Here is a 13,666-nt window from a genome sequence, read left to right as displayed (position 1 = left end):
CATATGAAAAAATAATGTGACTTGACACTTACCTCATACCATACATAAAAATTAATTCCATATGAATTGCATACCTAAATGTGAAGAAAAAACAATTAGCCTTCTAGAAGAAACATGAGAACCATTTCATGACCCATGCAAAAAAAGATGGAAAAAGCATGTGTTGGCATGAATGTGGAGCAACAGCAAATCTCATACATTCTTGATGTTAGCATAAATTGGTCCAACCACTTTGTTTAGAATACTGTTTGGCAGAGTCTACTAAAGCCAAACACATGCATATCCTATGACCCAGCAATTCTACTCCTACATATATATCTGTCAGAAGTGTGTAGATATACTCACCAAAAAACACATGCTAGAATATTCATAGCACTAATCATAATAGTCCCAAGCTGGAAACTAAATACCTGTTAAAAGTGGTGTGGCGGAGCATGGAGGACTGGAGAGAAAAGATGGCGGTGAAGCAGAGAGACGTGGAGTGCATCCCTCTCCACAGATGCATTGGGAATGCACAGAAGGACGCAGTAATAACCACAGAGAACCAGCTGAACACCAGCAGACGGCCTCAGACACCAGAAAGGACCGAGGGGAGCCCGACACAGCCGGTAGGGAGGCATCTACGAAGGCTCAAAGAGGGTGAAGCGGCGGAGCTGTGGCAGACGGGAGGGAGTGAGAAACATACGGAGGGTCCGCAGCGCAGCTCAGCATTCCCGGACCGAGACATCGATCCGCGGCTGAACGGAGGGTCCGGGAGAGGGAGTGTGGGAACCGGAGAGCTGGTTCAGGGTGAGAAACATTGTTGCCGGTAGGGTGACGGACCGAGAGGACAGGAGGGAGGAGGTCCGCAGAGAGGAGTGCCCGTCCCAGAGAGCTGCCCGGCCATGATGGCGGCTGGAGACTGCAGGCTCACAGGCGGCGGGGCGGGGAGGAGCCGCACGCATAGCCTCTCTCTCTCTTTCGGTGCCTCTGCAACAGGCAGTGGAGAGACGCGCTGTGGGCCAACTAAGGCGCTCAGGGATAACAAGCACCCTCAGGCACTCGGGTGGGGCTAGATTAAAGCCCCTTGCAACGCCAGCAGCAGGGAGGCTGCCGAGAGAAAACAACAACAACAACAACAACAGCAACAAAAAAAAAAAAAAACCCCGAGAGAGGCCCAACTCTAAGACTTTCTGTTTATGCCTGAGCCACTAGTGTCCCTCTGCAACAGGCACCTCCAAGCCTGACTGAAACAACAGTGCGCCACTGCTCACTCACTCCCAGGAGAAGGAGCCACTATTGTACCCTCTCCCTCCCCACACACTGACGCTTACAGACAAACAATAAAGGAACCTCTGCTGGTCACAGAATAATGCAAAAAAGTGGTGTGGCTAAATAAGATGAGACACAATAAAATACTGTGCAACAATGAGAATCAATTACCTATAACTATATGTAGTATGGATGAATCTGACAAATACAATATAAAGGAAAATAAAACTATAGTTGACCTATGAACAACATGGGGGTTAACCCATGTATAACTTATAGGTGACCCTCTATATCCATGGTTCCTCTGCATCTGCAGATTCAACCAACCACGGACTGTGTAGTACTATACTATTTACTATTGGAAAATATCTGCATATAAGTTAACCCATAGTTCAAATCAGTGTTGTTCAAGCGTCAACTGTATAATACACCATATAACATACTATATGATTTCATGCATGCAAAGTACAAAAAAAAAAAAAAAGCAACATAATCTATGTTCTCAGATGTCAGGATAGTGATTACCCTGAAAGGTTCAAGACTATAATGAAGCTGAGAGGGCTTTGGGGGTCCCGGCATTGTTCTCTTTCTTGATTGGAATCCTGATTTCATGAGTATGACCAGATCTTGGTATTTCTTTAGGTTTTATGCATGCAATATTGCACTTTTCTGTATGTACACTAGTTGTCAATAGAAAGTTAAAAAAAATGTTTTCACAGCATGGATGTGTCATAATTTATTCAAACATTTGTGTATTTATTGGTCATTCAATTTGTTTCAGCTTTTTTATCTATAAATAATGTTAAATAAACATCTCCATATGTTTTATACATATTGGTCTCCTTTTAAAAAATAAATCCTTCATATATTCAGTGGTTGAAGTCTCCACATTAATATATATTGTGATATTTCTTTCAAAAAAAGCTGTAAAAACTCAGATTTTCATTTTCACTAGCAATGTTTATATTTTTCCTCTTATATTCTTATTAGAATTTTTTCGTGTCTTTTTTTCAGTTTGTATATTGAGTTCTTATCTTCACTTACAATTGATTGTCATTTTGCTTTCCTATATGTTGCAAATACTTTTCCTAATATAGCTACTCTACATTGAATTTGTTTATAGTTAGACTTCTGATAAAATTTATGGTGATTTAAAATATGTCCACAAATACTCCAATACCATTCCCTTGAAGAGATGGAGTTTAATTCCTCTATCCTTCAGCATGGACTGGACTTTAATGACTTCCTTTTAATGAATAGAATGTGGCAAAGTGACAGTGTATGACTTCTGATACTAGGTTATGAAAGGCATTGCACCCTTCTCTTCCTCTCTTTAATCCTTCACACTGGAGGAAGTCAGCTATCATGTGGTAAGGAAACTCAAGCAGCCCTGTGAAGAGGTCCACGTGGTAAGGAGCTGAGGCCCCCAGCCAACAAGCTTGTGTGTCAACTTTCATGGAAGTGGATTTTCTGACCCCAGTCAAGCCATGTGACTATAGTCCCGGCCAATGGCTTGACCTCAAGGCCACCCAGCTAAGACACTCCCAAAACCTGGCCTTCAGAAGATATGTGAGATAAATAGTTGCCTACTTAAACTTTTGAATGTTGTGGTAAATATTTTTATAACAGGTAAGTAATACACATTTTAAAAATTTTCATTGTTAAACACAATATGTGCAAAGAGGTAAACAAAACATAGATGTACAATTTAACAAATTATTATAAAGCAAGCATTGATGTAATTACTACCCAGTTTAAGAAATAAAAAGTTACAGATCCCTGAAAAGCACATGAATGTTCTTTCATGATTAAAACCCTCTTGTTCCAGTTTATGTGCAATCACAATCTTGATCTTCATGATGATCATCTCTCTGCTTAGCTTTATGATTTTGTCTCCTATGTTTACATCTCTAAACAATACATTTTAGTTTTGCTTATTTCTGAGCTGCATATAAATGGAATCTATGCCCTAACACCATACACAAAAGTAAACTCAAAATGGATTAAAGACCTAAATGTAAGACCTAAATGTAAGAGTTTATAAAAACTCTTAGAGGAAAACATAGGAAGAACACTCAGCAAGATCTTTCCACCTCCTAGAGTAATGGAAATAAAAATAAAAATAAACAAGTGGGACCTAATGAAACTTAAAAGCTTTTACACAGCAAAGGAAACTACAAACAAGATGAAAAGACAATCCTCAGAATGGGAGAAAATATTTGCAAACAAATCAACAGGCAAAGGATTAATCTCCAAAATACATAAACAGCTCATTCAGCTCAATATCAAACAAACAAACAACCCAACCAAAAGATGGGCTAAAGACCTAAATAGGCATTTCTCCAAAGAAGACATACAGATAGCCAAGAGGCACATGAAAAGCAGCTCAACATCACTAATTATTAGAGAAATGCAAATCAAACTACAGTGAGGTATCACCTGACACCAGTTAGAATGGGCATCATCAGAAAATCTACAAACCATAAATGCTGGAGAGCATGTGGAGAAAAGGGAACCCTCTTGCACTGTTGGTGGAAATGTAAATTGATACAGCCACTATGGAGAACAGTATGGAGGTTCCTTAAAAAACTAAAAATGGAATTACCATATGACCCAACAATCCCATTACTGGGATTAAATCCCAGAGAAAACCATAATTCAAAAAGATACATGCACTAAATGTTCATTGCAGCACTATTTACAATAGCCAGGTCATGGAAGCAACCTAAATGTCCATCAACAGATGAATGGATAAAGAAAATGTGGTACATATATATAATGGAATATTACTCAGCCATAAAAATGAATGAAATTGGGACATTTGTAGCGACATGGATGGACATAGAGACTGTCATACAGACTGCAGTAAGTCAGAAAGAGAAAAACAAATATATATTAACGCATATATGCAGAATCTAGAAAAATGGTACAGATCAACTGGTTTGCAAGGCAGAAATAGAGACACAGATGTAGAGAGCCAACATATGGACAGCAAGGGGGGAAAGCAGGGGGGTGGGTTGGGGCAGGATGAATTGGGGGATTGGGATTGCCATATATACATTACTAATAAGAAAAAAATATCAAATTGTACACTTTAAATATATGCCGCTTATTGTATGTCAACTATATCTCAATAAATACAATTTTATAAATAAATACTCTATGTCAACTATATCTCAGAAAATGGAATCTCTGGAATCATAGATTTACTTTTTTATGTCTTGCTTCTTCTATTCAACCTTTTGTAACATTCATCAGTGTTGTTACACGTAACTGTAGTTTATTTGCATTGCTGTAGAACATTTCTGCTGTATGACTCTACTGCAGTATATTTATCCATTCTACTACTATGAATACTTGGGGTGTTTTCTAATTTGGGACTACTCTGCTTTCTTTCATGACCAATCTTGTTCATATTGTCATGGTTCTCACGTGCAAGAGCTTCTCAAAGTTATATATTCCTGGGAGTAATGATATGGATATCACCACTTTACCATTTAATAACAACTTGTTTTCCAAAGGGATGGATTAATATGCACTGCCTCCAATGCTGAATGAGTTCTTGTTGTGACATATCCTCAACAACACTCATAACTCTAAAGGTTTTGAATGTTTGCCACTCTGAGGGGATAGAGTGGTATCTCCCCATGGTTTAATATGGACTTCCTTGAATAATAATGATTTTAAGTAAATTTTCATATCATTTTGGCTATTTTTATTTCTTCTATTATGAAGTACCACCTATTTTCTATTCGTTGCCTGCCTTCTTACTGAATCAGAGATTTAAAATTGTATGTTTAAATTTAGAATATATATGTATATACATTTTAATCTTTTGTTGTTTATATCCTTAGAAAATATTTTCTGACACTCCTTACTTTATCTTTTCAATTTTTAAAGTGTTTTAATGTACAGAACTTTTATATTTTAATGTAGTTAAATTATAAATCTGTTCTTTATGGGTAGTTATTTTATTACTGATTTAAGCAATCATACCACAAAGTGAAAAAAATAAAATAAAATTATATTACTCTATATGTTCCCTCTTCTAAATGTTTTATAGTTTACTTCACACATGTCATGGAATTAATTCTTGCCTATGGTTTGAGGAAGGAATACAGTTTTTCTTCTATAAGGATACCTGATTATCCTTGCACTATTTATTTAAAAAGTTGTCCTTTCCTTGAAATTTTTTAATCTAGTTAAAGGTTTGTAAATTTTATCTTTAACAATCACCTCTTAGTTTTATTAATTTTTTGTATTATTTTCTTGCTCTCTATTTCATTTATCTTTGCTCCAACCTCTGTTATTTCCTTCCTTCTGCTAACTTTGGGCTGGTTTGTTCTTTTTCCAGGTCCTTGAGGTGTAAAGTTGGGTTGTTTGAGCTATTTCTTTTTTCTTAATGTAAGTGTAAACCATAACCTCATAAATCTCACTCTTAGAACTACTTATGCTGTATCCCACAAGTTTTGGTATGCTGTTTCCATTCTCATTTGTTTCAAGATACATTGTCATGCTCCTTTTGACTTTGTCTTTGATCCACTGGTTGTTCATTATTATGTTTTTTCATTTCCACATATTTGTGATTTTCTAGTTTTCCTTCTGTTATTGATTTCTAGTTTCATACCACTGTGGCTAGAAAAGATAATTGGTTTGATTTCAGTCTTCTTGAATTTGCCAAGATTTGATTTGTGACTTAACATATGATATATCCTGGAGAATATTCCATGGGCATTTGGGAGAAAGCATATCCTGCTGCTATTGGATGGAATGCTCTGTATATGTCTGTTCCTTCCACTTAGTCTAAAGTATAGGTCAAGTCCAATGTTTCTTTATTGATTCTCTGCTTGGATCATGAATTCTTCATAGAAAGTAGGGTACTGAATTCCCCTAATATTATTATATTATTGTCTATTTCTCACTTCAGATCTGTTAGGATTTACTTAATTCATTTGGGTGCTCCAGTACTGGGTGCATACATTTACAATTGTTATATTTTCTTGATGAACTGATGCCTTCATTATTATATAATGTCCTTCTTTGTCTCTTGTTACAGCTTTTGAGTGAAAGAGTATTTTGTCTGACATAAGTATAGCTACTGTTGCTTTTTTTAATTTCTATTGACCTGAAATACTTTTTTCCTTTCCTCACTTGAAATCTATATATCCTTAAAGCTGAAGTGAGTCTCTGGCAGTAGCATAGAGTTGGGTCTTCTTTTTACATCCACTTGGACACTCTATGCCTTTGATTGGATAATTTAATCCATTTACATTTAGAGTAATTGTTGGTAGCTAAGGACTTACTAATGCCATGTTATTAACTTTCTCTGGCTGATTTGTAGTTCCCTTGTTCTTTTCTTCTTCTCTTGCTGTCTTCTTTTGTGAACTGATGATTTTCCATAGCATATGATTTTTGTTCCAAATTTATTTATTTATTTACATATATATATATATATATATATATATATATATATATATATATTATTTTTGGCTGCACTGGGTCTTAGTTGCAGCATGCAGGATCTTTGTTGTGGTGTGCAGGATCTTCTGTTGCAGTGCGTGGGCTCTTGGCTGTGGTGCATGGGCTTCTCTCTAGTTGTGGCATGCAGGTTTTCTCTCTCTTGTTGAGGAGCATGGGCTCAGTAGTTGTGGTGCACAGGCTTAGTTGTCCCATGGCATGTGGGATCTTAGTTCCCTGACCAGGGATGGAACCTGCGTCCCCTGCATTGGAAGGCAGATTCTTAACCCCTGGACAACCAGGGAAGTCCTGCATAAGCTTTGATTTTCTTCTCTTTAGCTTATGTATATCTCTGCAGGTATTTGCTTTGTGGTTATCATGAAGGCCTACATAAAACATCTTATAGATGTAACAATATACTTTCAGCTGGTAACAACTTAAGTTCAAGCACATAGAAAAACTCTACCTTTTATTTCCCGTCTTTTGTTTTTGATGTCACAATTTACCCATTTTTATATTGTGTATTCATTAACAAATTGTTGTAGTTATAGTTATTTTTATTTATTTTAAAAAATATTTATTTATTTGGCTGCACCAGGTCTCAGTTGCAGCATGTGGGATCTTTTTTTTAGTTGCAGTATGCGGGATATTTGTTGCAATGTGCAGGATCTTTAGTTACGGCATGTGAACTCTTAGTTGCGGCATGCATGCAGCATCTAGTTCCCCGACCAGGGATCGCACCCAGGCCCTCTGCACTGGGAGCATGGAGTCTTACCCACTGCACCACCAGGGAAGTCCCTCTAGTTACTTTTAATATTCTTATCCTTTAACCATTATACTAGATTTAAGTGGTTGTTAACACATTACCATAATACAGTATTAGAGTATTCTGTATTTGACTATACTCTTATTTTTACCAGCGTGTTCATATATTCCTATGTTTTCTTATTATTCACTAACATCCTTTCATTTCAGCTTGAAGAACTCCTTTTAGTATTTCTTGTAAGGCAGGTCTAGTGGTGATGAACTCACTTAGCTCTTGTTTGGGAACATCTTTATCCTTCATATCTGAAGGATAATTTTGCTGTATAAAGTAGTGTTGATTGGTAGGTTTTTTTCTTTCAATGCTTTGAATATACTGTCCTACTCTTTACTGGCCTGTAGGCTTCTGAAAAATCTGCTAGTAGCTTTATAGGAGTTCCTTTGTAGGTGATACACTTCTTTTCTCTTTCTTCTGTTAAAATTCTCTTTGCCTTTGATTTTTGACAGTTTTATTATAATGTGTTTGGAGACCTTTTTGAGTTGAATTTGTTTGGGGACCTATGATATTCATGGACTTGAATGGCCAAATCTCTTCCCAAGATTTGGGAAGTTCTCAGCCATTATATTTTTAAATAAGCATTCTGACCCTTTCTCCTTCTCTTCTCCTTCTGGGATTCCAGTAATGCTCAGATGCTTCTCCTGATGGTATCCTATAATTCATGTGTGCTTTCTTCACTCTTTTTTATCTTTTACTTTTACTTGTTCTCCTCTGATTGAATAATTTCAAAGATCCTGTCTTCTCCTTCACAAATCAGATTCTTTCTTCTGCTTGATCTATTTTGTTGTCAGTGTTCTCAATTTCATGTTTCATTTCATTTATTGTATTCTTTAGCCCCAGAATTTTAAAAAAAATTGATTTCTAGCTCCTTGTTAAACTTCTCATTTTGTTCATGTTGTTTTCTTGATTTCACTGAATTGTCTTTCTGTGTTTTCTTGTAGCTCATAGAGCTTCCTGAAAACAGCTATTTAAAATTATTTATAAGGTAAGTTACAGATCTCCACATTTTTAGAGTCAGTCACTGGAAGATTATTTTGATCCTTTGTTGATATCATGTTTCTTTGATTTTTCATGTTCCTTGAAGTCTTGTATTACTGTCTTCACATTTAAAGTAGCAGCCATGCCTCCAGTCTTTATTGTTTGACTTTGGAAGATAAATAACTTCCATCAGCCCTGCTAGTGTACTGAGGTTTTCTCAGACCTTCTAGGATATAGCTGCTCTGCACTTCTTGCTCCCTCATTGTGGCAGAATTCTCAACTTGGGTGACTTCCTTTGATCCTGCAACACACCAGGCTGGGTGTTGATGGCTTCTCTTTTGTTTCCCAAAAGCAGTGCTAAAGCTCTAATTTGTGATCTCTCCCTTGCCCACAGATTTGGGCTGGCTTTCTGCACATGCTTACCAGCTGCCTGTCAAAGTTTGCTTGTTGCCATTGGAAGCTCACACAGGGAGCAAGCCACAGGGTATGGGTGAGATGCATGGTGTGCTGGGGATACTTGTGGGCCAGTCTGGGGGATCCATGGGCAAGGCATTCTCAGTGGCTCAGGGCAGGTTTCTTGCTGGAGTTCACAATGCAGTTAATAGGATCTACATCCCTTTAATGCCCACTGAAAGTCCAGTTTTCCTCTACTAGCCCCCAAGTTATGCAGCTCACTATTCAGTACCCTGAATGGGGCCAGAGAGAAATGGACCTCTTTAGCAGCATCCTGCATAGCTGGAGAAGCCAGGTGCTCACTCATATGCTCCCACTTTCCCCATAGAAGAAATCATGGGCTGAGAAAATCTGTCTTGAAACTGAGCTGTGCTGTCTTGGGAGAAGGTTTATGTGAGTAAAATCAATTGGTTCCTCTTACTCTCTCCGATGCACCCAGTCTCAGATTTCTCTTGCTCCAATGGTGTGCTACAACTTCTCCATTGGACTCCTGGACCTCTGCAAGGTCATTAGGGTTCTCCGAGGCCTTCTGTATTATGGCCAAGATGGAGCTGGAGCCAGTTTATGGGCCACTGCAAGATCCATAGGTGGTTCTGAGTTCTGTACTCCTGTTACCTGAGACCACAGTGAGCAAGACTCCTCTCAGGTCCTTTGCATATGGTGCTGGATCCCACAGCAACAACAAGGGTACTTTCGTCCATGAATGGATGTCAAGTTTTTGTTGTGGGAGGGGGTATGTGTAAGAGATATCTTATTCAGCCATTGTGCTGACATCACTCCGGTCTTAGCTCTTTGTATTGGCATATAAATTTTAGAATCAGATTGTCAAGTTCCAGAGAAAAAGTATGTTGAGATTTTGTTGGGATTACATTAAATATAGTTATTTATCTTCACCATTGAGCCTTTCGATCAAAAACAAAACAAATTCTGTATTTACTTAGGTCTTCTTTAATAGATCTAAGTAAAGATTTATAATTTTACCTGAAAAGATTGTACACACTTTGGTACACTTATTTCCAGGTACTTTTAACTTTGTTATTCCATTATAATTAATATCTATTTTATTTTATAAATTGCTGGTATGTAGAAACACAGACTTTTATCTTTTCATTTTTTTATCCAGCAAAGTTGCTAAAATATCTTATCAATGTTGTAGTTTATTGTAAGCTCATTTTGAATTTAGTACATACATTGTCATCTTATTTCCAAAAAGCATATACTGTTCTTTCATTTGTCCAATCACTGTGCATTTATTTTTATTTACCTTATTGCTCAGGCTCAGTTTTCCAATAAAAATGTTAAACAACAGAAGTAATAGTGGATTGTTTTGTTCCTGGTTGCAAAGGGGAAGATTTCAATGTTGCATCAGTAAGGATGCTTTGTGGTAGCTTTTTTATAGGAACATTTATAAAATTAACAGTTACCTTTTATTTCTTGTTTGCTAAGACTTTCTATCAACATAAATGGATATGAATTCTAGTAAGTCATTTTTCTGGATCTTTTGAGGTCGTATGATTTTTATCCTTTTATCCATTAAAGTGGTTACTTACATTGATAGATTTTCTAATCTTATACCAACCTTATATTCTTAGGATAAATTTGTCTTGACTATGATATATTGTCTATTTTTAAACTATATTATTGGACTTTCACAATAATTTTGCACCGGTGTCATGAAAACCACTGATAAACCTAAACTAAAATGGGAAAGAGAAAGACATACCAACATCATCATCATTGGGCACATAGATTTGGGCAAGTCTACTGCTACTGGCCATCTGATCTACAAATGTGGGATTGACAAAAGAACTATCAGAAAATTTGAGAAGGAGGCTGCTGAGATAGAGAAGTGCTCCTTCACGTATTCCTGGGACTTGGATAAACTGAAAGCTGAATGTGAGCATGGTGTTACTATTGATATTTCCCTGTGGAAATTTGAGACCAGCAAGTGTTACGTGACCACCACTGACGTCCCAGGACACAGAGACTTTATGAAAAGCATGATTACAGGCACATCTCAGGCTGAGTGTGCTGTCCTGATAGTTGCTGCTGGTGATGGTGAAGTTGAAGCAAGTATCTCGAAGAATGGGCAAACCCATGAGCATGCACTTCTGGCTTACACACTGAGTGAGAAACAATTAATTGTTGGTGTTAACAAAATGGTCTTCCACTGAGCCACCCTACAACCAGAAGATATATGAGGAAATCATTAAAGATGTCAGCACCTACATAAAGAAAACTGGCTACAATCCTGATACAGCAGCATTTGTCCTAATTTCTGGTTGGAATGGTGACAGGATGCTGGAGACAAATGCTAACATGCCTTAGTTCAAAGGATAGACACTCACATGTAAAGATGGCAATACCAGTGGAACCACACTGCTTAAAGCTCTGGATTGCACTGTCACCAACTCGTCCAACAGACAAGCCCTTGCTTCTGCCCCTCCAGGATGTCTACAAAATTGGTGGTATTGATACCATTCCTGCAGGCTGAGTGGAGACTGGTGTTCTCAAATCTGGCAATGGTGGTCACCTTTGCTCCAATCAAAATAACAACTAAAGTCAAGTCTGTTGAAATGCACCATGAAGATTTGAGTGAAGCTCTTCCCGGGGACAGTGTGGATTTCAATGCCAAGGAGATGTCTGTTAAAGATGTTCATCATGGTGGTGCGGTTGATGACACCAAAAATGACCCGCCAATGAAGGCAGCTCAGGTGATTATCCTAAACCATCCAGGTCAAATCAGTGCTGGATATGCATCTGTGCTGGCTTGCCACGCAGCTCACGTTGCTTGCAGGTTTGCCAAGCTGAAGGAGAAGATAGATCATTGATCTGGAGAAAAGTTGGAAGATAGCCCCAAATTCTTGAAATGTGGTGATGCTGTCATTGTTGATATGGTTCCTGGCAAGCCCATGTGTGTTGAGAGCTTCTCTGACTATTCCCCGCCCCAGGCTGTTTTGTTGTTTGTAACATGAGACAGACGATTGCTGTGTGTGTCATCAAAGAAGTGGACAAGAAGGCAGCTGGAGCTGGCAAGGTCACCAGTTGTGCCCAGAAAGGTCAGAAGGCTAAATGAATATTACCCTCAATACTGCTACTTCAGTCTTAATCAGAGGTGAAAGAATGGTCCCAGAACTGTTTGTCTCAATTGGCCATTTAAGTTTAATAGTAAAAGACTGGTTAATGATAACAATGCATTGTAAAGCCTTCAGAAGGAAAAGAGAATGTTTTGTGGACCATTTGTTTTCAACCCATAAGGTTCCCTCATGCCACCATGTATTTGATCCCCTCTCCTTGCCCTCAGACTCAAGAAACCACTGATTTTGTTTCTGTTCCTATAGTTTTGTGTTTTCAATAATGTCCTATACGTGGGATCATAGATATGTAGCCTTTGTGACTGGCTTCTTTCACTTAGCATAATACTTTTAAGATTCATTCATGCTTGCGTGTATCAGAATTTTGTTCCTTTTTATTGTTCAGTAGTATTCCACTGTGTAGATGAACCACAATTTGTTTATCCACTCCCCAGTTGATACACATTTGGGTTGTTCCTAGTCTCTATTATCAGTAAAGTTTCTATAAACATCCTTGCTCAAGCCTTTGGGTGGATATGGTGGTCACCCTGCAAAGGTATATTTGCCAAGTTTGCTTTGGATGTCGAGACTGATAATGCCACCCATACACCAAGGAAAGACTGAGTACATTATGAGGTTTCCTGGGGAGAGCAGGATAGCTATGAAGCCATTCTAAAAATGGCTTGAAAGACGAAGGAAAGGAGCCAAGCTTGGAGTTTTTATGGTGGTTGTTGGGTGGGGCAAGGGTGAGAGTTCCAAGCATGGGCAGGGGCTTTTGTGGTTTAAGCCTCCCATAATCAAGGGAGGGAGCACCTGAGCTGAGGTCTTGTCTTCTTGCTCAGATGTGGACAGAGGGGAGGAGAGAGGTGTTAGGCTTAAAAGCTATCAAACATCAGAAGAACAACAACAAAAAGTTAGACTCCTACAGTGCATGTATAACTTCATAAGAAACTAGCAAACTCTTTTCCAAAGTGGATGTACCATTTTGCATCCACACCAGCAGTGTATGAGAGTTCCTGTTGTTCTACGTCCTTGTCAACGTTTGTCATTTTGGGGATTTTTTTTTTCCTTTAAAATTTTTACCTATATTAGTAGTTGTGGTTTTAATTTTCATTTGCCCAGTGACTAGTGATCCTGAGCATTTTTCATGTGCTTATTTGCCATCTATATATCTTCTCTGCTAATTTTTGTGGAAACTCTCAACTCTGTTCAATTCTGTTTTTAATGAATAGAGGACTATTCAAGTTCCCTGTTCCTTTTGGTGGGTAATCCTTTCCTAAGAATTTATCCATGTCATCCAAACTAAAAATTTACTAGCATATAATTATTCATATTTTCTGTTTTTCCTATTATTATAGTATCTTTAATGATGTCCCTTACTTTCCGAAAATTGGCTTTTTGTGATTTTTTAAAAAAATGTTCATTAATCTTGCTAGGGAGTTGTCAATTTGTTAGTCTTGTCAAAGAACAAAATTTTAACCTTTGTTGTTCATTTTATTATGTACTTTTTCTATTTTATGAACTTATTGTTTTTATGATTTCATTTCCTGTTCTTTTATTATTTATTTTCCTTTTCTTTCTTTTTAACAGTTTTAGATGGATGGAGGCTCATTAATTTTCAGCCTTTTTTTCC

The 13,666-nt window shown here is 37.7% G+C and overlaps 1 pseudogene; it reads left to right on the top strand.

Moving 5' to 3' along the window:
- Nucleotides 1-10,632: 10,632 nt before the first annotated feature.
- Nucleotides 10,633-11,934, top strand: LOC130844424 (elongation factor 1-alpha 1-like; annotated as a pseudogene).
- The last annotated feature ends 1,732 nt before the right edge of the window (nt 11,935-13,666 follow it).

Source organism: Hippopotamus amphibius, chromosome 2, assembly GCF_030028045.1.
Source record: "Hippopotamus amphibius kiboko isolate mHipAmp2 chromosome 2, mHipAmp2.hap2, whole genome shotgun sequence".
Lineage (NCBI taxonomy): Eukaryota > Metazoa > Chordata > Mammalia > Artiodactyla > Hippopotamidae > Hippopotamus > Hippopotamus amphibius.
The sequence above is the reverse complement of the archived record's forward strand: the minus strand, read 5'-3'. Positions and strand labels throughout refer to the sequence as shown.